This window comes from Tauraco erythrolophus, chromosome 6 (genome assembly GCF_009769465.1).
Source record: "Tauraco erythrolophus isolate bTauEry1 chromosome 6, bTauEry1.pri, whole genome shotgun sequence".
In the NCBI taxonomy this organism is placed as follows: Eukaryota; Metazoa; Chordata; class Aves; order Musophagiformes; family Musophagidae; genus Tauraco; species Tauraco erythrolophus.
The window spans coordinates 48,964,601-48,986,992 of NC_141470.1; the positions used below are offsets into that span (position 1 = coordinate 48,964,601).

The window sequence follows — 22,392 nt, forward strand, 5'->3', positions numbered from 1 at the left end:
AGACCTTGTCTTCAGGTTCCAGAGTTTGTTTGACTAAGTGTGGTTTGTCTCTTAAGGCAGAAAATGCTGTTGCACGTGAAAAGTCTCAGTCAAATTACTGGAAATAGTACCAAGTGTGAACTTGGGTTATGGGGGCTTCTCTTGCATGGGAGAGATGATGTACCCCAGTTCTGTCTGGTCTTCCTCTTTTTTTGCATGGTAGGGTTTCCTTGATGACTGTTTATGGGTATAGCCAGCTAATGAAATCGTGTTAACAGCAGCATGTCTCCAAGTTCACCTCTGATAAGGCAGATCTGTGGGACATGGTGGGAGATTCTCTGCATCGTATTCTTATTCATTCTGACTGATGATTTAAAGACATATGATTGGAGATATGAGGCACAAGTAATGCTGGTACAGGCAGGCAGAATGTGTGTGTTCTGGGCCACATGGAAAGGAATTTACTAATGTAAGACATTTGAGCTACATCCTTCTCAAATACCGGGTAGTTCTAGTAATTGTTGTTATACTTATTGTGCTGGCGCCACCTTAAGAATGACATAGGTGAGTGTTTTGTTTTGTTTTGTTTTGTTTTGTTTTGTTTTGTTTTGTTTTGTTTTTAAAAAGATAGGTGTAAGATCGCTTAGAAAAGAAAATACTCCCTAAAGGGTGTTTTCTTATATTGAAACCAATCTTTCTGTTAATATTTGGCCATTAACACTGCAGTCATACTGCACCCAATAATTAACTGTAAAGCATTAGCAGAGTCTTAGGGCTTTCAGCCCCTTCTTTGTATTACCTTACTTGGCATCATGGCCTAATGGTTATAGCATGTGTTTTAGAATTGGAAATTCTGGTATTTTTAAGCTTCTGCCATAAATATTTGAGAAGCTTCTTTCCTACTCAGTGTCCCCCCATTATGCGTTTTTTAATATTGATCATAGTACCATGCCACTTATGAGAGAACATCGGTTACATACAACGCATAAAATATTACGCAGAATTGAGACTTGTAATTCATTCACTCTCCAGAGGACTTTCTTCTTTGCAGGAAGTTTTTGTTAATAACCAAAATTCTTCCTATAGACTGGATGAGGTTTTTAGGTTTTACAGCACAAGATCTATGAACATTCATAAAGCTTCTCACAGCCAGCAATTTGTAGCATGCTGCCCTAAGCAGCAATGGGAGTTAATTGCCAGTGGTCCTTAAAACAGCTGAAGCATCAACACTGCTATAGTGCTGTGAGGACATGAGTGAAAGTGTAAGATTCATCGGAATTGGCTATGCCAATGTCAGCTCAGCAGTTCTCTCTTTAGGCTACATTGAATTAGAAGAATCTGGAAAACATAAGGGATTTTCTCAACCACAGCTTTGTGAATTTTTTTTTGCCAACTGTTATGTGATTAAGTTTTGGACAGACTTGATAAAAAGAAACACTACTGTAAGTGCATTGTTCCTCCACAGAATTGCAGTCATGCATACCCTTGGTCTTTATTTAGTATTGGGAGTGACCAGCTCTGTGATTCAGGACTTTATGGATTCTGTCTCTTGCCTGTCTCATGGACCTGGCTCTCAGAAGACAGTTCGAAGCTAACCAATGACATAACAGAGTTCATCTCATGTACCTTTAGGTAGCTATGGTGTTGGCTTTTACTTCTTTTATTATCAGTGAAGAGAAATCAGTAGGTTAAGGGCATGTAAGCATTTTAATTTAGGAGAAATGAATCTGAAGCCTAGCCTGAGATCCATAACTTGATCATTCTCTGCACAGCATCAGTATGCATGAGAGATACATATATGAATCTCTATCTACCAGCGTGGGAATTTGGGGTCCTAATAAATATATGTTAAAATCAGAGTGTATTTAAGGTTAATAAAACAGTGATGATGTAGTTAGGACAACAGAAAAGATGTGTGCAGATGTCCAAATCCTGAGAAACTAATTTTTGCTATAACTAGAAACTACAGACCCCTTATGCTTTAGGCCCAATGTCAGGCAAAATGTGGCTTTCATGCCTGAGGTTCCTTGGCAACAGGAGAAGCAGCTCACAGGGAATAAATATTTGTAGACTGGTTACACAAAAAAAGTTGTACAGATTGAAGTGTGTTTGACTCCACAACACGTATTGTGGTTTAACTCCAGCTGGTGACTGAGCCCCACTCAGCCGCTCATTCCCTCCCCGCTACTGGGATGGGGGAGAGCATCGGAATAGTAGAAGTGAGAAAACTCGTGGGTTGAGATAAAGACAGTTTAATAGGTAAAGCAAAAGCCGCACACACAAGCAAAGTAAAACAAGGAATCCATTCACTACTTCCCATCAGCAGGCAGGTGTTCAGCCATCTCCAGGAAAGCAGGGCGCCATCACAAGTAATGATTCCTTGGGAAGACAAAACGCCATCACTCCAAACATCCCCCCCTTCCTCCTTCTTCCCCCAGCTTTATATGCTAAGCATGATGTCATATAGTATGGAATATTCCTCTGGTCGGTTGGGGTCAGCTGTCACAGCTGTGTTCCCTCCCAGCTTCTTGTGCACCCCCAGCCTACTCGCACAAATCCAAAACACAGCCCCATACTAGCTACTATGAAGAAAATTAACTCTACCCCAGCCAAAACCAGCACATGGTGTTACATAGCAGCCTCATACTGCTCTGATACTTCTTGATATCGGGTGACTGTATTAGTCCACATTGTTGCCTTCATGAACAAAACAAAGTATTGCAGGCTACCAATGATACTTTTCATTTGCATGGTCTGACACCCAAGGGTTAATGCAAATCCTGACTTCAGCTGGCCTGTCACCCAAATACTATTGGAAGGAGAAAAGTTGAGACAGAGAGTGGGAAAGGAATCAAAGCGAGAGATGCTGCCATGTCACAGTGACACTTCTGCATAGTGACTTAAGAGCTGCCACAGGACTGGAGGGAGCCAGACTGGTGTGTAAGGGAAGGAATGAAGAAGCAGCAGGGTAGCTCTTTTAGTAAAAGACAGCTACTGACCCACTTTTCCAGTCTGCCATCTGTTATCTGAGAAGGGCTGTCTCACTCACTTTACTCGGTCCTTAGACTTCTGTCCTGTTAAAAGAGAGGAGTGTAACTCTTGGAAGGAGTTTGCAGCCCAAGATACAGGATAAAGGGTTAAGGGGCAGGGGAGCCTGGAATAAAGAATCTTCTATGCCTGTTGGCTACCAGGAAAATCACTGTTTATCACAAAGCAAAGCACATGCTTAACATTTAGTTAAGGTAGTAAAAATAAAAAAGACGTGTACAACTCCAGGGAGAGAAGCAAATGATTCATTTGTAGTTGATGGTGAAGTCTGTCTTCCACTTTCCAGGTATAGCATTTCTACACCTAAATGCTATGTTTCTCATACATTTTATACTTTGCCATATGAAGGACTGTTATATGTCTAAAAGGGACTTGAAAAGAAGATTGGGGTGACAGCATCGGTGGACAAGGGTCGACCAACGGATGTCATCTACCTGGACTTGTGCAAAGCTTTTGACACTGTCCCGCACGACATTCTTCTCTCTAAACTAGAGAGGCATGGGTTTGATGGATGGACCACTCGGTGGATAAGGAATTGGCTCAATGGCCGTACTCAGAGAGTAGTGGTCAACGGCTCGATGTCCATGTGGAGACCGGTCACGAGTGGCGTCCCTCAGGGGTCCGTGTTGGGCCCGGCCCTCTTCAACATCTTTGTCGGTGACGTGGACAGTGGCATGGAGTGCACCCTCAGCAAGTTCGCCGATGACACCAAGCTGTGTGGTGCCGTCGACACGCTGGAAGGGAGGGATGCCATCCAGAGGGACCTCGACAGGCTGGAGAGGTGGGCCCGTACCAATCTCATGAAGTTTAACCAGGCCAAGTGCAAGGTCCTACATCTGGGTCATGGCAATCCCAGGCACAAATACAGACTGGGTGGTGAATGGATCGTGAGCAGCCCTGAGGAGAAGGACTTGGGAGTACTGGTGGACGAGAAGCTCAATATGAGCCGGCAATGTGCTCTTGCGGCCCAGAAGGCCAACCGCATCCTGGGCTGCATCAAGAGGAGCGTGGCCAGCAGGTCGAGGGAGGTGATTCTCCCCCTCTACTCTGCCCTTGTGAGACCTCACTTGGAGTATTGCGTCCAGTTCTGGAGTCCCCAACATAAGAAGGACATGGACCAGTTGGAGAGGGTCCAGAGGAGGGCCACGAAGATGATAAGAGGCCTGGAGCACCTTTCCTATGAGGACAGGCTGAAGGAGTTGGGGCTGTTCAGCCTGGAGAAGAGGAGGCTCCGGGGTGACCTTATAGCGGTCTTCCAGTACCTCAAGGGGGCCTACAAGAAAGATGGGGAGAGGCTGTTCAGGAGGGCCAGTTGTGATAGGACAAGGGGTAATGGTTTTAAAATAGAGGGAGGTAGATTCAGGTTGGATATTAGGAAAAAATTTTTTACTATGAGAGTTGTAGAACACTGGAACAGGTTACCCAGAGAGGTGGTGGATGCTCCATCCCTGGAGACGTTCAAGGCCCGGTTGGATGAGGCCCTGAGCAACCTGATCTAGTTGGAGATATCCCTGTTCCTTGCAGGGGGGTTGGACTAGATGACCTTTGAAGGTCCCTTCCAGCCCTAACGATTCTATGATTCTATGATTCTATGATTGTCCTGTCAGTGAAGTAACACCGCTGTATATTCAGCAAGTTGCCCTGGTTGCAACATAGACTTTGGTTGCAGTGATCTGCTTAGGCAGTATCCCTGAGGAGATCGAGAAACCTTACTGTGGCTGCAGTTTGATAGGGCACAGAACAGAGAACTGCTGCCAAGGCCTCAAATTCATTCTTACAATTCCAGTATCTAATCAGTCATTCACTATTGGCAGTGATGTAAGCAGACGAAGGTATTTTCAGTCTTAGAGTGTCATATCTTTAAGGGTAATGTAGTCCCTCCTTGGGGTAATAATGTAGTCCCTACCTTGAGGTAAGGTCCCTCCTTAGTACTTCACCTAAACAGACTCTCTGCAGCCTTCATAAATTGCATAGAAGTGATGGAGTGAGAGATGGCGAAGACCAGTTCATGTCTGATATGCCTCCCACCCAAGGAAGGGTATGCCAGGGAGTCAAAAGTGCTGGTAGGGTTGCTCTGGTTCTTTTGGTAACTGTATGTTTTTCCTGTACTAACTAGGAGAGAATGCTCTTGGGAGACAAATGGTGATGACTTCTATCAGGTATGCTTCAGTCAAATCCTTGCTGTAAAAACTAGAGTGAATGGACACCAGTATTTGATCCTCAGAAAGACTGAGACAAAAGTACTTCACCTAAACAGACTCTCTGCAGCTTTCATAAATTTCACTTGATCTGCTTGTGAGATTGTGTTTCTCTGCAGCTCTGTAGCCAGTGGCAGGTGACACAGAAGGGAAAGGAGATGAAAGTGCAATGGGATTCATGGGCCAGAAGTGCTCAATGCCAGGCTGTAAGGCCAAGCAAAGGCAGCAGCCAATTCTGGCAATTAACTAGATGTGATTTCCCTTCCACATCTTCCACCAGAGGCTGTGCTGACCAGGTAACACACCTGTCAGTTATTTATTGTCTTAAATCCTTGAGCTTCACATTCTTTATCATCTTTCCATAATGGTTCTCTACTACCCAGTCTAACTCAGTGTGACAATGTTGGAAATCACATGTAAGAACCACCTATTTGAGCCACTGTTAAAATTAAGGAGCTGCTGTAAACATAGAATCATTTGGACAAGTTTCTGAAACTTCATAGGCTCCACAGTCGCTGTTGGAAGGAAGCAGTGGTGGCTGTCCACCAGGCTAGGAAACAAGACTTTGCTGGCTTTGCAAGTGGCATGAACTCAGAGTAGTATTGTGACCTCCTCCTTTAGATGCCTTGGATAAATTCTCTGAGATTATATGAGTAGAATCCTGTCAATGAGGACCTGTCTAAGTTCCCTGTGCAGTCAGTGGAGGGAAGTAGTTGCTTCTCAGGAGGAAAAGCAGTAACACCATCTGCTTGTCTCCTTTTGTTGATTTACCTGTCTACTTTTATTGATTATGTGGAGATTCTGGTCTGATAATTCAGTATTGCTGTACTCCAGAAGGTAACTGTGTTGCAGAGGTATTGACAGTGCCAAACTGCCAAGGCTATCAGATTGACAAAAAAGAGGATGTTTTGTTTGAGGTGGGGGTATAAAGCAAAGAAAATAGAAAAGAAGCTAACAAACAGGACAATCCTTCCTGCAAGTGATACTTTGAGTGCCTTGTAATGTGGTAACGATCTCGCCTGCCTCTGCTACCTGAGCTCTCCTGCACTCCTGTTATATCTGGTTAGAGTATGTATAATGGAAAGCAAGATTTAATCATGCCAGAAAGACTCCTAAACTGAAAGGCAGTTTTTGGGTGTCTCTGAAACGAATGGCAGGCACAGCAAAGTGGATTTGTGATGGCAGTTATGATTGCAAGTGCATATTGAGTCTTTGTACTGAGTTTGCTAGATCTTTTGTTGTGATGTGTCAGGCATTAGGGAAAAAAACCTTAGAGCTGTACTCTTGGCGATATTTAGTCATTCTTGCATCCTAGGGTTTTAGAAAGAATAGGAGTATCAGAGAACAGTGTCTGCAGTGCAGCCTCTCTGTTCTAAAGTAGCTTGTTCCAACAAGTCTGCCGTTTTGCTAGTTAGTTTGAAATAAAGGACATAAAATATCTGAAAACCCATACAAATGCTTTACAGTCGTCAGACATATGGCAGGCTTTGGGAGAATTGACAAAAAAGGACCCTCCAATGCAACAGGTAGCACACTCCTTCTGTTGCATGTGAACTACCTTCTCATACTGAATGCAGTAGAAATTAGGGCGAGTTGCAAGTTTTGTCAGCAAGAAGGGCTGGAGGGCTGTTAAGATGTGCAGGAGGGTAGGAAGGGTGAGTTGGTGCAGCTACTGCAAAGAATCTTTAGTGCTTTTAAAGTACTTAATGTCTTCTGCACCCTTTGGCTTCTAATTTATTAGTGTTTGACATCAGTTCCAGCATCAGGTCGCTGCAGCCACCTGTTAATTGCACTTAAGGTGTTGGAGGTAGGATTTGGGATCTGGCTCGTGGAGGATGATGTACTACTTTGTTGTGATAACAAAGTACCTCCTCACAACCCATGGACTTTTCTGAAAAGGACCCCAAAGCCCCAGCGTTAAACAAACAAGAGGAAGCGAATGCATGTTGCATTCACATTAGCTATTTTCTGCAGCTGCAGTGAAAACACCATGGGCTCAAAAGGGTGCATGAGGTCTGTTCTTCTGTGGATCCCGAAAGTTCTCTGCATGCTTTCCGTCTGCTCAAACACTGTGAGAGGGACTGCAGAGGGCAAAAGCCCAGGAAGGACACAAAGCAAAAGACAACTGAATATCAGATCCGTTTAGGCCAATGAAAATCAGATGTTGTTGATCACTCACTTCTTAATGCTTTCTCCTACTTAATTGAGATATATACTGATAAGGTTAGAAAAGGCAGGTTGGTTTGAGACTGCTGGCCATTTAAGACTGAAATAAAAGACATGGAGGTTTAGATTTTAAATCTTTGAAGTTAATTGCTTAGAACTGGACATGGCCTGAGTCCTTTCCAGGTAAGAACATAAAAAAATTCTTGTTCCAGCCCTTTCCTTTTGCTGAGCTGCACCCAGTGTTCACTGCAGCAAGACAGAGATATCCCACTCCGGTTCTCCTCCCAAGGGCTGGAACGAGTGTCCCTTCCAGTTTGAGTTTGCTCACAGATGGATGATTAACACCCTGAGCAAACCAGGCTTTTTCCGTGCTTAGTGGCACGCTGTGAATGGCAATGTACCTGCTGTGGGCAATGCTGATGTTGAGCATAGGGCTACATGTTTTATTGTCTGCCAAGTACCTTTATAGCGATGTTTGCTAAGAACAGTTTAATGACAACACACATCTACTCATTATGTATGCAATAAATGGAGATGTTGTAAAATTACTGGTAATAAGAAATGCTGCAAAATCATTTAGTACATGGTTTAAGTGCTGCATGCTTTGCTGTCTCAAGCACAAGTAGCAGCATAGATTTTTTTTTTGTTTTGGTGAAGATGTTTGATGACGATTAAGTATTTGAAGGTTTGTTTAAAAAACCCTCAAATATGTTGATGCTTTTTGGACTGTCCAGACCTTCTGAGTCTGCAGAGTAATGCTAGATAACTACTGAGAAGAGATTTTCTTATAGGACTGATGGTTCCCAGGAGTGCTGGACACATTAGGAAAAAAAAGCCTTTGCTGCAGTGTTTTAATGCTTTTAATCTCTGCTGGATCTTGAATATTCAAAGACTTTAGGAATGGAAAAACATCAGAATATTTTTTGTGGTCTCATGAGATAAAGCGAAACATGTTAGAAATCAGACAGTCCTATTCTAGAGCTCATCTATTCATTGACTATGCTAGTAGCAGATAGGTCCATATTGTACAATTTCTCAAAATGTCTTCAAACTGCAGAAGAAAAGATTCCATCTGAATTTAGAAAAAGTTCATTCAATCCCTTCACACCCATTTTAATTTATTTCTCACTAATTTTATAGTAAGTCACAGTTAAACATGATCTGAGGCATGTTAGTTTTTGCTAAGGACATTTGTGTGAGAAGTTGATTTTCTCACTTGCCATCAATCCATTTGTAACACCTGTGACTGTTCCCTCTATGGCTGCCTGAGCAGCTGCTACTGTGGTATATGCTGTACACAATTCTTCTGCTCAACAAATACAAGCCTGGGCTTTCTGTGCTTAGCTCCCTTGTATCTCTCCCTAACGACTGGGTGTCAGAGCAGAAGGCTGCTGTTGGTTGTGCAAGTGCTGGATTATTCTACTTTATTAGGCTTGTATGTATCTTCCATCTCTGCATCCTTTCTTTGCCTTCCATGGGATAATATCTGTTCTAACACCCAAATAATTCCAAAGATGCTCATGAGATGTTGTGCTAGCTCCATGTATTGGGTTTGCATGGCAAGGTTTTGGTAGCAGGGGCCTACAGGGGTGGCTTCTGTGAGAAGCTGTTAGAAGCTTCCCCTATGTCCATAGAGCCAATGCCAGCCGGCTGCGAGATGGACCTGATGCTGGCCAAGGCTGAGCCCATCAGCGACGGCAGTAGTGCCTCTGTGATAATATATTTAAGAAGGGGGCAAAAAACTGCTGAACAACAGCAACTGTAGCTGGAGAGAGCAGTGAGACTATGTGAGAGAAACTACTCTGCAGACACCAAGGTCAGTGAAGAAGGAGGGGGAGGAGGTGCTCCAGGTGCCAAAGCAGAAATTCCCCTGCAGCCCGTGGTGAAGACCATGGTGAGGCAGGCTGTCCCTCTGCAGCCCATGGAGGACTCCACACCAGAGCAGGTCCATGCCCGAAGGAGGCTGTGATGCTATAGAAAGCCTGCACTGGAGCAGACTCCTGGCAGGTCCTGTGGCCTCATGGAGAGAGGATCTCACTCTGAAGCAGTTTTGTTGGATAGACTTGTGATGCTGTGGGAGACCCACATTGGAGCAGTCTGTTCCTGAAGGACTGCACCCCGTGGAAGGGACCATGCTGGAGCAGTTCATGAAGAACTGCGGCCTGACTCATGTTGGAGAAGTTCATGGAGCACTATCCCCTATGTGAGGGAACCCATGCTGGAGCAGGGGAAGAGCATTGAGGAGTCCTCCCCTGAGCAGGAAGGAGCGACAGAGACAATGTGTGAGGAACTGACCACAACCCTCATTCCCTGTCCCTCTGTGATGCTGGGGGAGTTAGAGAAAATCAGGAGTGAAGCTGATCCCAGGAAGAAGGAAGAGGTAGGGAAAAGGTGTTTTTAAGATTTAGGTTTTTATTTTTCATTATTCTACTCTGATTTGATTGGTAATAAATTAATTTTCCCCAAGTTGAGACACTATTGCCCATGACAGTAATTGGTCAATGATCTCTCCGTGCCCTTAACTCACAAGCCTTTTATTATATTTTCTCTCCTCTGTCCAGGAGGAGGGAGAGTAATAGAATGGTTTTGGTGGGCACCTGGTATCCAGCCAGGGTCAACCCACCACATTCCACTAGGCCAAGGTGGGGCTTGTAAGGGAAAAGAAACGGTATGAAGGAACAATTTCAGAGTGTCTCACTTCTGTGGATTTATTTTGTGATCCTTTCCACTCATTGTAATTGTATTGTCCATAGATGTATATATTCAGTCAAATACCACTCTGAATATATGTGGTTTCCAGGACAAGTGATGGCATTTATTGCCTTGCAATGCCTTTGTGATATTCTCAATACAAAAGTGCGCGCAGTTAATTCTGCAGTCAGGGTGATTACATCTTTTTGGGGAAAGATCATTTCATGGTCTTTAGGTTGTTGAACTTTAACTTCAAAGAGTCTCATTGATGTGACAATCTCCAACAGCATCTGCTGAGCAGCTGGAAAATCTGAGACTGTATAAAAAACAAGTGATTGTCTCTCCTACATTTTATAATGACATGGGTGTCATTTTTTAATCTGTGCGTTCTTTCCTGTTTCTTCATCCTGTCTCCATCATTATATGCTCTTGATATTTAAGGCCACTCCTGCCTTCCATGCTGCATGTGAATTTGTTAGTACACCAGGTGCTTTTTATCTCATCTGAATATGGTAATTGATGGCACAGAAGATGATAATTTCTGCTGTTTTTCTCTAAACTTCTGTGTTTCTGGCTGTTTATTGCTGAGTGTAGCTTTCACAAGGTCTTCCTAGTTCAAGAAACATGATTATCCAAAACTGTATTAGATTTTGTGCTACTGTCAGCTCCTGTAAAGAGCACTTGAACAACAAAAAAAAAGATGTTGATGGGTAGATGAGGAAGAACATTTGGTTAATGCTTTTTAGCATCTTATACTTCTGTTAGTATAGGCATATTCCCCAGGATTAATATTGTAATGACATATTTCATTATCTGCTGGTTTATAAATGGCAGCTCAGAACAATGGCGGCTTCTTAATGTAAGCCACGGAATATACCCTATCTATAAGTCAAGGCACAGTGCCGCTCAGATACTCTCAGATTAAAGGACGGCTTGGCATAGTGGGTCAGTTTTGCCCGAATCACACAGTATCAGGGGAAGGTAGAATTTACTGAAACTTGGATTATCTGAAGTGGTAGGTCGCCATGAAGAAAGTAAATTCTTTTTCACCTTCTCATCCTGGCTTTCCCAGGTAACTCCCAGCAAGACATGTAATGGCACATCACGTGTATGATCCAAATGGGCTTGCTTACTTTGAGTATGCATCATGTCTTTTGTGATCTGTCAGGTGTCTAGAGATAAGCTGATGACACTGGGTGCAAGACTTGCTTCAGACTACATGTTATCTTTGAGTCTCTTACTGCTCAGTGGCTGATCTCAGTCCCTGTGGCTTCATACCCTCCTTCCTTTAAATACCCTTGAATTGGATCAGTTCATGTTTCTGCTGAGACTGCCAATTGTCCCTGCAATTAATGGGAACATCTTGATGGAAGTGGCCAGGATGAAGTAGATTCATTTGTCATGAAAAATTGTTTCCAATATTTAAAATTACTATATAGAACTTGGAGATGTTATCTGTGAAATTAGCTTTATCTCTTCACTTTGCTCAGTCGAAGCCAACAAGCTGAAAGGCAAGCACTGGCACAGTGCATTTTCTCTGTCTCGTTTCTTCTTCTCTACTCATCTCAGGGGGAGAGGAAAGACTTGGCATTCATGATGCTCCCTTAATTGACGCTTTCTCCATGTGGAGATAGGCAGTCACCCCTTGGACACTTTGATTGGATGAGGGTATTATGTGATATAGAAAGGATATGCAAAAGCACAACCATCACCACAAGTATGGAAAGGTCCTACCTGATGGTGTATGTTGACTCACTCAGATCTGCTTGGTTTGTCTGCCTTCTCTCACATGCAGCTAATCCACAGAATAGCTCACAGAGTGGTCCTTGGTGAACCCATCACCACTAGGTACCAGACTCCAAGGTGCGGCTCTCCAGAGGCAAACCATTCTCAGCTAAAGGGTCTGAGAATGCATAAAGGAAAGATAATTTTCATCATCTTTATTTGCTTCCTTTACCAGCATCCTCTTTTTTTTCTTTTTTCTGGGTAATCGAAAACAAGGAGGTTAAAATTGGGAGATAAGGTGCATAAGAGGGAAACTGTATCCTGATAAATCAAATCTTAATACGAGTTTCAGAGCATCAGAGCAACTTCCTGCTTCGTGATGATTATAGGTGGTGAGTAGGTGGATAGGTAAAACGTAAAACTCAGGAAATATCCATCACATTAATGCAAAAGTCATCCCACTGAAGCAACACAGTAGCAGGGAGGATGCACAAGAAAAGCAGCCTCATAATAAGCGCTGTTGGTCTCACGATGCTTCATTTTTCATGGCCTGCAGCTTTTGACTTCTGAAGTTCTGCCTATTAAGGCAAGATCCTCTTGTGGTCAGCCTGGACCCTTTGGGTAGGGGTTTCCTACCATCCTAATCTTGTGTTCTTGTGAGCAACTTAGCATTTTTTCATTTCTGAACAAGGAAGAATTGTAATCCTTCATGTTGTGATACCGCTAAAGGGAGCAGAAGGACAAGGCAGGTTGGAGAGGATTACTGTTGGAATGTGTATCATAGCACCAGAGTTTAGGATTCAAATGGAGTCATGTGGTATCAGACTTTTAAGTCTGACTACCTCGATACCCACAGGCCCCATTTCAAACTGCTGAGAAAAGAAAAATACGGTATTTTAAATAGTGATTTTTTATCCACTACCTTTCATTAAATGAGTAAAAATGGAAAACGACAATTCAGCCCTCAGCTGAAAAGCATGTTAGATTGGCAGCTCTGGGAGTCCTAGGCTTGTGCTCAGAATGAGAAATATATAGAGTAGCTATCCTTTACATACCTTATTCATCTCATGGAGGAGTGTTTGCATTAGAGATTAGAAGGTAGGTCAGTCTTCCTGACTTGCCTGGTCTCTGGTAGAGCTGCAAAGTAGAGTGGTGAACGGAGGAACTCTTCTATAACTCTGATTTCCTCTCCATCGCTTGTGTGCTGGCTGAAGACTGGGAGCCGTGAGGCAGCTTAGTGCACCCAGCTGAGAGAACAGAGCAAAGGGTTTTGAGCAGAGCAGAACAAGGTGGACTTTGTGCTACGTGTATCATCTGCCGTGTTAGGACAAGATTTCTCCCTGAACAAGTGACTGGCAAAAGGTGTGCACTTGCTAAATAGGGAGAAGGAAATGAGAATAGAGAAACCATCTCAATTATTTTATAGTTTTGTTATTGGATTTTTTTTTATAAATCTCTCTGTAATGGATGTTTGTGACTGAAGAGAAAAATGAGGTCAAAGGAAAGACTCTTGACATATTAAGAAATTTCAGAATATCCAGAGTCTTTATACTAATCTCAGTGCACAGGATCTGGTTCCTAGACATGAAAGCCTAACAGTTCAGTGCCTAGTCAGGGAAACATCCAGGTTTTCACCGTTTTGTTACCATCTCCCCAATTAAGTTCTCTTCTGTTGCAGTCCAGCTTTTTGTTGTAAACCCCAAAAGTCACTGCTACTCCATTTCCACTGGTCAACTCTCACATCCGATTTGTGCAGATCTCCTTTATTCTGCATGTGAATTTGGTAGTTCTGTCCTCTTGGAGGACTGACCAGGGCTGAATTTTACCTTTCTCTCCCTGTCAAATGTTACTGGAGAATGATTTAGCACTGCAGACAAGGTGCTTGCCTCAAAGCTGTGTTTTAAATCCAGCTTTTCTTCTTGTTGAACATAGGATTGGTCAGCAGAGGATGTGGATAAAGTAGGGCACAGGTGACAGTGGGCAATTCACTTTTCACTTCACACCGCTGTGGTGTGAAGGAGCTGCCGTTAGCCACCTTGGTGACGGGGACGGAGATTGTCCGAATTCAGGAGGATGGAGATTTGCTCCTATCACTGTCTGTCACCCTCCTTTTTACTGAGGGCGCCCTTTACTTTTTACATCACAGTTCTGTTCAAACATTTGTAGGCCATTCCCCTAAGCCTACTGGGTTCCTTGTGCCACCTCACCTTCCAATCCAATCCAATTTCACTTTCCTGTCTGGTGCAGAAGAGCAAGGAGTGTCCTAGAAGATTTCTTGGGATGTGGGAAAAGGGGACAAGGGAAGAAATGAATAGAGCTTTGTCAAACAAAAGGCTGGTATCTTTTTTTTTCTGTGTGTAATTTTATAACCTGCAGTCTTTTTGGGTAAAGCAATTAGGCAAAACAAAAGGGATTAGAGTAAAGATAAACAGAAATGTTTTATCATGCTATTTTTAAATGGCTCACTTTGTTTTTGCTTTATCTTATAGTTTTTTTATTTAATGTCAAAGGCAATTGGACTACTTAAAAAAATCAAAACATAAAGGAACACCACAAATAGCCATGTCAAAGAGTAATGAATCCAGCAGACAGAAGGACTTGTGTCCAAATAAAAAAGGCAGAAAAGTGTAGGCTGGAATTGGTATTGACTGTGCAACGTGCACAGTGTTAATGGACCTGCAGAAGAAACAAGAACATTACAGCCATAAAGTGAAAACCTGGTCTGCTGTGAATACAGATGAGAGCAGGAGAGATAGTGCTTTTATGGGGCTGCTTTTGCACACATGACCTCATGAGCTAACCTGCTTCTAAAGTCACTGACAGGATGTAGATTAGCAATCAGCATCCTCATTTAGCCATTTTTCCCTAGGTTGATTTACACTGCTGTGATTTCTCTTTTCTTTTGTCTTTTCCTGCTGGCTGGTGACTATTTGCTGAGCTCATCTATTCTTTTATACTGATGGATTTTTTGTTTTCCTTTTATTTCCTTGGGAGAAGCCACAGAAGTTAAAATGGTCATTTACCCTTCTTTGTGTGTGCACGTGTGTTGCCTACAGTTCATACCCTAATCTGTGCCACCAGCCAAGCCTCAGTCAGTAAGTCTTCCAGGAGAAGCAGCTTTGAAACAGCTGTCATGTACCTTCTGCTGAGAATTGTTTTTTCCCAAGCACCCTGTCACTCAGATCAGGGAGGGAAACTGGCCTTTATCCACTTGACCAATGTTTTCCATCAAAGTGTTGATTAACAAAATCCTATTAAAATTGTGTGGCACTCATAGCTTTTGTATCCCATGAGGATCCCTTGAAAGAGATCTGTTAGTGACAGAAGAAATCATGCATGCCAAGAGCTGTACCTCAGCATCTGTTTGGGTGCCTGCAGATGGCTGTGTGTTATGGGTTTTTTTTTTCCTACTTCAGCATTGCTCCTGGGTTACATGCTTGAGCAACTCCTTGGTCAAGGCTACCTAGGAGGGCTTCAGGGCAGGAAGGAGAACCACCCAGATACAACTAGGGGTGGAGATATGGGGATCCTGACATTAGACTTGTTTTTGTTTCGGACTGAAATGTGTTCAGGACTGAGGTGAGACAGAAGTGTTCAGGCAATGAACTGTAACCCATCTGACACTGTTGACGAGACTGTCTTTGCACGTTGGCAATGGATTTTAGGCTATTCTCTACCATAGCGATGTGGGGCCTGCCAAATCTCCCAGTATTACCCCTGTCTCTGAGAAGCCAGAGATGGGGGCTCGGGTGAATTTTTGTACTCTTGCATACAGATAAAACATGTAGGAGCCTTCAAACTTACAAGAAACAGGCAAAGTCATAGCTGGGAGAAAGCCAGTGAGTTGCTGACCTCTCTACCTGTCTTTGGGCTATCAGAGTAAGCTAAATAAACCCACATTAAACTGTTTATAAGGGTGCAAAATGATAATACTATGCCAACAAGTGCCATTTTTGCATACATGCAGACTATTTTCTAGAAGAGATAGATATCATTATCATTTTATGTTTTGGGAAACTGTGATAGAGAGCAATTAAGGTACCTACAGTAAGATTCAAGATTACAAAAGTAATTAGCCACAGACCGGGGCTGAGGGAGTTGCATTTACTTTACTGGGATAAAATGTTTCCGAATCTAAGATTTCAGATAATTTAGTCATTAGACTCTTAGGTCACTAAGCTATTTTTTCCACCTTGAAAAAGCTATCTCATGTCTCTAAAATAATACTCGCAGATCTCCACAGACATGGCGTTGTAGTCCTGAGATATTTGATGAGCAATTCCTAGAGATAAATACTTATATACTGTGATAGAATAGAGATAATTCGTATCAGAACCTGAGTTCCTTGATCCTCTCCTGTTTTCCCACTCAGAGAAGAGCACTGATGAATCACTTCGGCCTTTCAGCCATGCAGTAATGAAAAGCTGATTACCGTACAGCTCCCCACGGGTCAGCCTCTCTCTTATCCAGCATTGCACTCACTCAACTATCACTCCCTCTGTGCCTGGCCAGAGTCCAGGAGACTCCAACTAACTAATGCATGGAGGAAGTTAGTAAAGATGTGCTTATAAAACAAAACTGAAGTTTTACAAGCCTTAACTTAAGGAACAAATGAACATTAAGGAAATGTTATCTGACAGAGACAGCTAAAAGACACAGTGATTTCCCCTGGACCAGGGGTTTAAAGTGCAACGCATGTTATAACTTGGAGATCTTTGCAAAACTCTCTTACGGGTGCTGTTCAGAAGGTGTGTTGCAGCGTGTCGGACACAGAGCACCCTGTGCTACAGTATGTGCAGTCCTGTTTGCTCTGCAAGGCTATCCACTGTCTGCTCCAGTGGCAGTACCTGCAGATGAACTGTGTGAGCACGGGCCATTGTGTCGTGCAAATTCAGCATCACTGTTGGGTTGATGAGTAAATTTGATCAGGGCTTCTCACAAAACAAGCCTTGACATATATGGGACATCACCAAGGCAGTGCTTCACAAAAGTATACAATATAGACATGCCTTGGGATTCTCGTTCTGGCTTATATCACTACAGACAAGTTCATTTTTCTGTGCCTTATCTTTCCCAGATGCAAAAAGCCCCAGGTACTTGGGGCTTTCCTAAGTCATGGAAGTGTTGCAAGGTGAAAAATTCATGAATCTTGAAGAGCTTCACATTCTAGGATGACAAAAGCTGAAGACCAGCAAAAAGTTGATTTTTATTGTCTTTGACCTTCTGTTTCATATTTTTTTCTTGAGTTTAATGAACATCCTTCCCTAAGAACAGGTAGAAAACCTCGCCTAGTGATTGATATTTATTTTTGTGTGTTCAACTCATTTTCCTATTATTGCTAGTTGACAGATAGTATTTTATTTTTCATCAGCACAGAAATGTGGGCAGCTTTCGGTTTTGTAATTTGAATTTATATCCCCAAAAGAACAACATTGCCCAAGGTCACCGAGATCTGCAATGTTTATTAAAAAATCCTTATAGGTCAGAGATTTTATTTTAAAATAGCAGTGACTTTGTCTTATGCTACTTTTCTATACTTGCAATGCTAATGCAATCCTTGTGTGGTTGTTGAGATACAGTGGTGGGTATTTTTGAGGTATACAAGCAACCTTTTGTAGATCAAATGCGGTAGTACTTGAGCCACTCAAGGGGAAAAAACTTTCTAGTTTCTTTGGCATTGAAAAGGTAAAATTATTCATTGCCCTTTATGAAGCACTGAACAAATGATGAGATTTTCTATGGTGTGTCAGCGATTGGCTGAATGTATTTAACTCGATAGTGATATGAGATTTACAGAGCACACAAGAAGGGAGCCTTAAATAGTTTTACCCATTGACCTTTGCCAAGATAATAAGCCTGAATATCAACTTCTCACCAGTTAAATTGTGTACTAATGAAGTGACATTGGATACTCAGCTACAGGCGTGCTAGTGAGAAGTATTCCTAGGCACATGAGTAGAAATATATATTCAAGAAATGTGACAATTAAAAGTGTATTCCCTTAACAAGTTTCCATGGCTATTTCTTATTTAAAAAAAAAAAAAATAATTGTAAAGAGAGTGCTGTCGAGCAGCTTAGACTGAAATTCAACAATATGAAGGAAATTGGCAAAAAAAGTGAAATATAATCACGAGACTGAAGAGAGGAATTATGGGGAAAGATTAGAAGAGTTCAGTATGTGTGGCTTGGTAAAATTATAATCTGAGGGGAGGATGATGAATCAGCTCTGATGGTAGGACTGCCTTCCCAAGGAAGAGGAATTCCTTAAGGAAGTTCACAAGACACTAACTGTGGAATATTGGGTTAAATTAAGAGAGAAAAGCAGTGAATGTCATAGACAGCATCTCAATAATAAGCTGTATTATTTTGCTTTGCTTTCCTATAGCAGGAACCCTGGAGAAGGGATGGAAATTCCGTCAGTAGACACTGGAAATTAGGATGACTAAAACAGTACGGCCAGGCTGCTGCATGCTTTGATGAAATAGGGTTTGTAAGAGGGAAGGAAGCGAAGCTTGCTGCATGATCTAACCAGCTCTTCTGTTTCTAGCTTTTATGGCTCTGTGAAATGTATACCTCAGAATAATGAAAATCTGGAAATGTTTTCCGACTTCAAAAGACCTATTTTTCTTTCTAAATCCTGCTAATGACTGGATATGTTTTCCCAATTACTGAGAACGTGAATAAAGTTACAAAATATGCAAGACACTGATTCCTAAAGTGTATTTTGTTTGATTCTTATTGTAATTATTATAATAACTCATACTGAATTAGGAAGAGTAGAATAGTTTATTGTGTAAAAATAACAACGTTTTGATACCTCTGCTTCTTTGCTAGATCTTAAAGAACTGTGCAACAAACTCCATGTTTTGTCAAATTAGAAACAATATTATGTAGCATATGTTACAGTATCAGCTGAGAAAAGAATGCCAGTAGGGGAGGTATTGTCAAATACTCTGTAGGAAAAAGCTGCTGCCAGAAAACTTCAAATCCCAGACTCAAATCTCAGTTAAAAGAGGTATTCACAGACTCACATGAGAAGGAGAGGCATGGGGAAGTGTAGCATGTGTCCAAGGTCTTTCCATGTTGCTGGTAAAGGAGAGCCAAGCGTACGGCTCAGTCTCTCTAGTCAGTGTATGAGCAGACGCAGGTAAGCGTAGCACTAACTGATCACCTTTGTGGCAGGTGGAGGACAGCGGCTTTTCTAACTGCCAAGCTGTCATCCCAAATACTGCTCATCAGCATAAAACCTCAAAACAACTACAAAAGCATAGGCTGCCATTTAGTTCACTTGCATTTAATCCTGCTCTATCATGGACTTTGCTTGGTCTTCGGCAAATCAATGAGGTCCTGATGCATAAAAGCAGTAAATCCTGATGAGCCTCAGGGTTGCCCTGTGTAGTGCTTAGGGGTCCATCAGCTCTTAGAGTAAAATCCCAGAAGTAAGTTATGTGCCTGTGGTGTGGAGAGGTAAGGACAGTGTTCACGACAGACCGCAAACTGCCAGAGACAGGGGGGAAGCAGGGACAGGGTGTTGGTAGCCAGTAGTGCATGCCAGGCAGAGAATGTGCCAGTCTCCTCTCCTCAGTGTAGCCTTGATCTTGCTGCAGCCTTGAGCTTGATGCCCACATGAATATGAAATTCACTTTTTGAAACCCACTTCAGAGTTTAGGTGCCAAATAGCATCGTATGTGGTCATACAGCTGCAGTGTGTTGATGAGGCACTTTGGTGCTCTGCCTAGTTGCTCTGCTTTTACATCCCCTTCTTTTCATTAAATAGAAACTCCTTTGTTGCCAGATTCCAATTTACTTGTGGTTCTGTGCCTTGATCTGTCCGCATGTCTAATTGCTCACAGGATGTCCTCTACTCTGTCCAAGAGTTTTGCAAGTGATTGTGCACCTAGATTCCTGTATTCTTTGTGTTGGCAACCTTGTACCTTGTGGAGGAAGCGCTAGTGCCATGTTTAAAAGCAGTGGAAGCTTGGGAGCTTCTCAGACTGGCTAGCTATTATTGTGTGGTTTTTAAATTAGATTGGTGTTGCACTATTGAGCTGTGTCAGGAGTGAGTGAAAAAGCACTGTGATTTCCTCTTCCAGATGCGGATGAAATTAGGGAAGTATGACAGTCCTGCAGCAATCCTGCTGGTTTTGGTGCCTTTGTTGGAGCACAGCTGCGCCCAGCAGCTGGTCTGGAATCAGGGAACCAGGAAATTTGTACAGTTAGCAGATATAAATAGAGAAACTGTAACCAAAAGAGATGCTTAACTCTGCAGTAAATAAACCCCAGTTCAAATAAAAGACTAATTGAAATCTTTAAAAACTGTCTTGTGCCTCAATTCTTCCCCTTTAAAGTCTCTGTCTGTCTGCAGAATTTGAAAGAGAAACAGGTGTTATATCTATAGAGTCTTTCCATCTTTCCACTTTCAAGTGATGTCAAGAACTATCCACTTTCCCTTACAAATTTAGATTATTTTTAGGCTTGTGGATTATTTCCTAGTTTCCAAAGGAATTATTGACCTCTTCATTATTTCGATTTGTTTGATATTCTGAGAATTTTTCAGGGGCCAGTCTGATGAAGAGTACAATGAGGAGGTGGCAAGTAGCTCTTGGATCATCCAAAAAGCGGGGAACAGCAGCCCAGTGGTGGTGGAACAGTAGTTCAGACCATTGGGTTGTGTGCCATGGCTTTGCAATGTGACACTGGATGAACTGGCTCCTATTTCTGTCTCAGTATCTGCTGTGAAAGTGGGCCAGTTCAAAGGGCATTCCTGAGGGCATCTTAGTGTTTTCTAATTGTGATGAGGACTTCAAATAACTGGAATTGAGGACAGGAAAGCCATCCTATTAGGACACCTGCCCTTTTCCCTGTTTGGTCAGAGTGTGTCAGCTGCTTATTTTAGAAAACAGGATGGTCTTTGTGGTGTGGCATAGAACTGTGTCTAATCCTTTCCAGGCGTAAATTTGGAGAAGCTTCTTTTGAAACAGCACTTGCTGATCCAGAATTCGTGAAGACATGAGTGAAAACTTGGGACTTTGCCCAGTGAGTGGTGGTGAGAGCTGGTGGCAGTGACACTATATAGAAAAATGACTGGGATTTGCTGCGTGTCTCTGCTTTCTCTTCTGCCCCAGGAGGAGCCACTGCTGCCTCTGGAAAAAATGCCTAACAACTCAGCACTAGAGGCAAAAGTGAGGAGTCAATTGCAGCCTCCTTCGCTTTCTGATGGCCTTAGGCAGCACTGCCACCTCAAGCACCTCTGTCCACAAAGTGGCTGAGCAAGTGCACCAGCCCCTGGGGCTCACAGCCTCTGCATCTCCATCACCCGCTCTGCTCACCCAGCAGCTGCTGGCTGGCTTGACTTGCTAAATTCCTGCAGGCATAACCTTTGAGGAAAAGCTTTTACACTCTTTTTATCTTCAAAGAGACTTGACATACATACTGAAGTGTATTGTTTGTTTCCTTAATATACCTGAATACACACAGCTTTTCCACCCCCGGGGCTTCCCCTGAACTCTCACAGCCCCTCCAGGAAGCCTTAGGAGAGAGCAGAGCATGCTGTGCCATACTGATGTTGTATTACAACTCTCAGGATCGTAACTGAGCCCAGTGTAAGAGCCTATGACTCAGGTTATATTGAAAAGAGAGAGAAGTGGCTCGCTCTTTGTGCACGAGAGGCTACATGTCTGCTTCTGTGGGTGAACAGCTTAATGTCCCTTTTCTCCAGAGATACGGGGATTGATGGCTCATGCATTAAGCTATGAGTTTTTAAACTCTTGAATGACTCTGTTAGTTTAAGAATAACAAGTTGGAGAGAGAGTTATGTGAAGGAAGCATTCTTTCTGTATGTATCCTAGGTACTCATCTTCCATCACGTCAGTCTGACAGCTTTCACTAGCCCTCACTTTCACATTAAAAAGATGAGTAAATTGAGCTGTCGTTGGTGATAGTGTAGAGTTAGACTTTGACGACCTGTCAGAAATGGATTCCAAAAGTGTCTATGCCTGATGCATAATATCCTCAATACAAGGGTTGATTATGTTTTTTGTTTGTTTGTTTGTTTGCAATCTCCTTTTAATATATTGGTTTTAGTTGTGGTACAACTTCTTAAGTGGAGATGTGAAAATACGTTGTTGAAGAGAGGTAAATCACATTCTTTCCTGCTTTCAGATCAAATAAAGGAAAATCACCAAGTGACTTACTGAATGGATATCAAGAGTCCTAATTTGTGTCCTTCTGCTTTAGATAATAGGCCTACATTATTAGAGGCTCAATGGAAATATAATAAAGAGGTCCTATTAAATATTGTGTGAGCAAAGTGGAGAAGGAAACACTGACCCATTTGGACTAGATTCCTCTTGTTTTGGTGCATAGCAAGGCCACACATTCTGCCCATACTTGAATCACTAAGGAAAGTGATTTGGGAGCTTTACCACCAGATTATGAGACAATTGATAGGTGACTGAAAGGAAAGTGCTTTGGTTCTGGAATGGCTGAAATGTTCAGTAAATTAGTATCAGTGGAGTAATTTAGCTGGTTTAACTCGGTAGCATTTCTGCACTCCTCCAGTGCTGGTAGTTTTCATCAGAATTTA

At 42.5% G+C, this 22,392-nt stretch overlaps 1 protein-coding gene across 20 annotated transcripts in view; it reads left to right on the plus strand.

The window, feature by feature from the left end:
• The window catches only part of NRXN3 (neurexin 3), a 1,026,565-nt gene that overhangs the window by 284,542 nt on the left and 719,631 nt on the right, over window positions 1-22,392 (plus strand). The gene's annotated exons all lie outside the window — the stretch shown is intronic.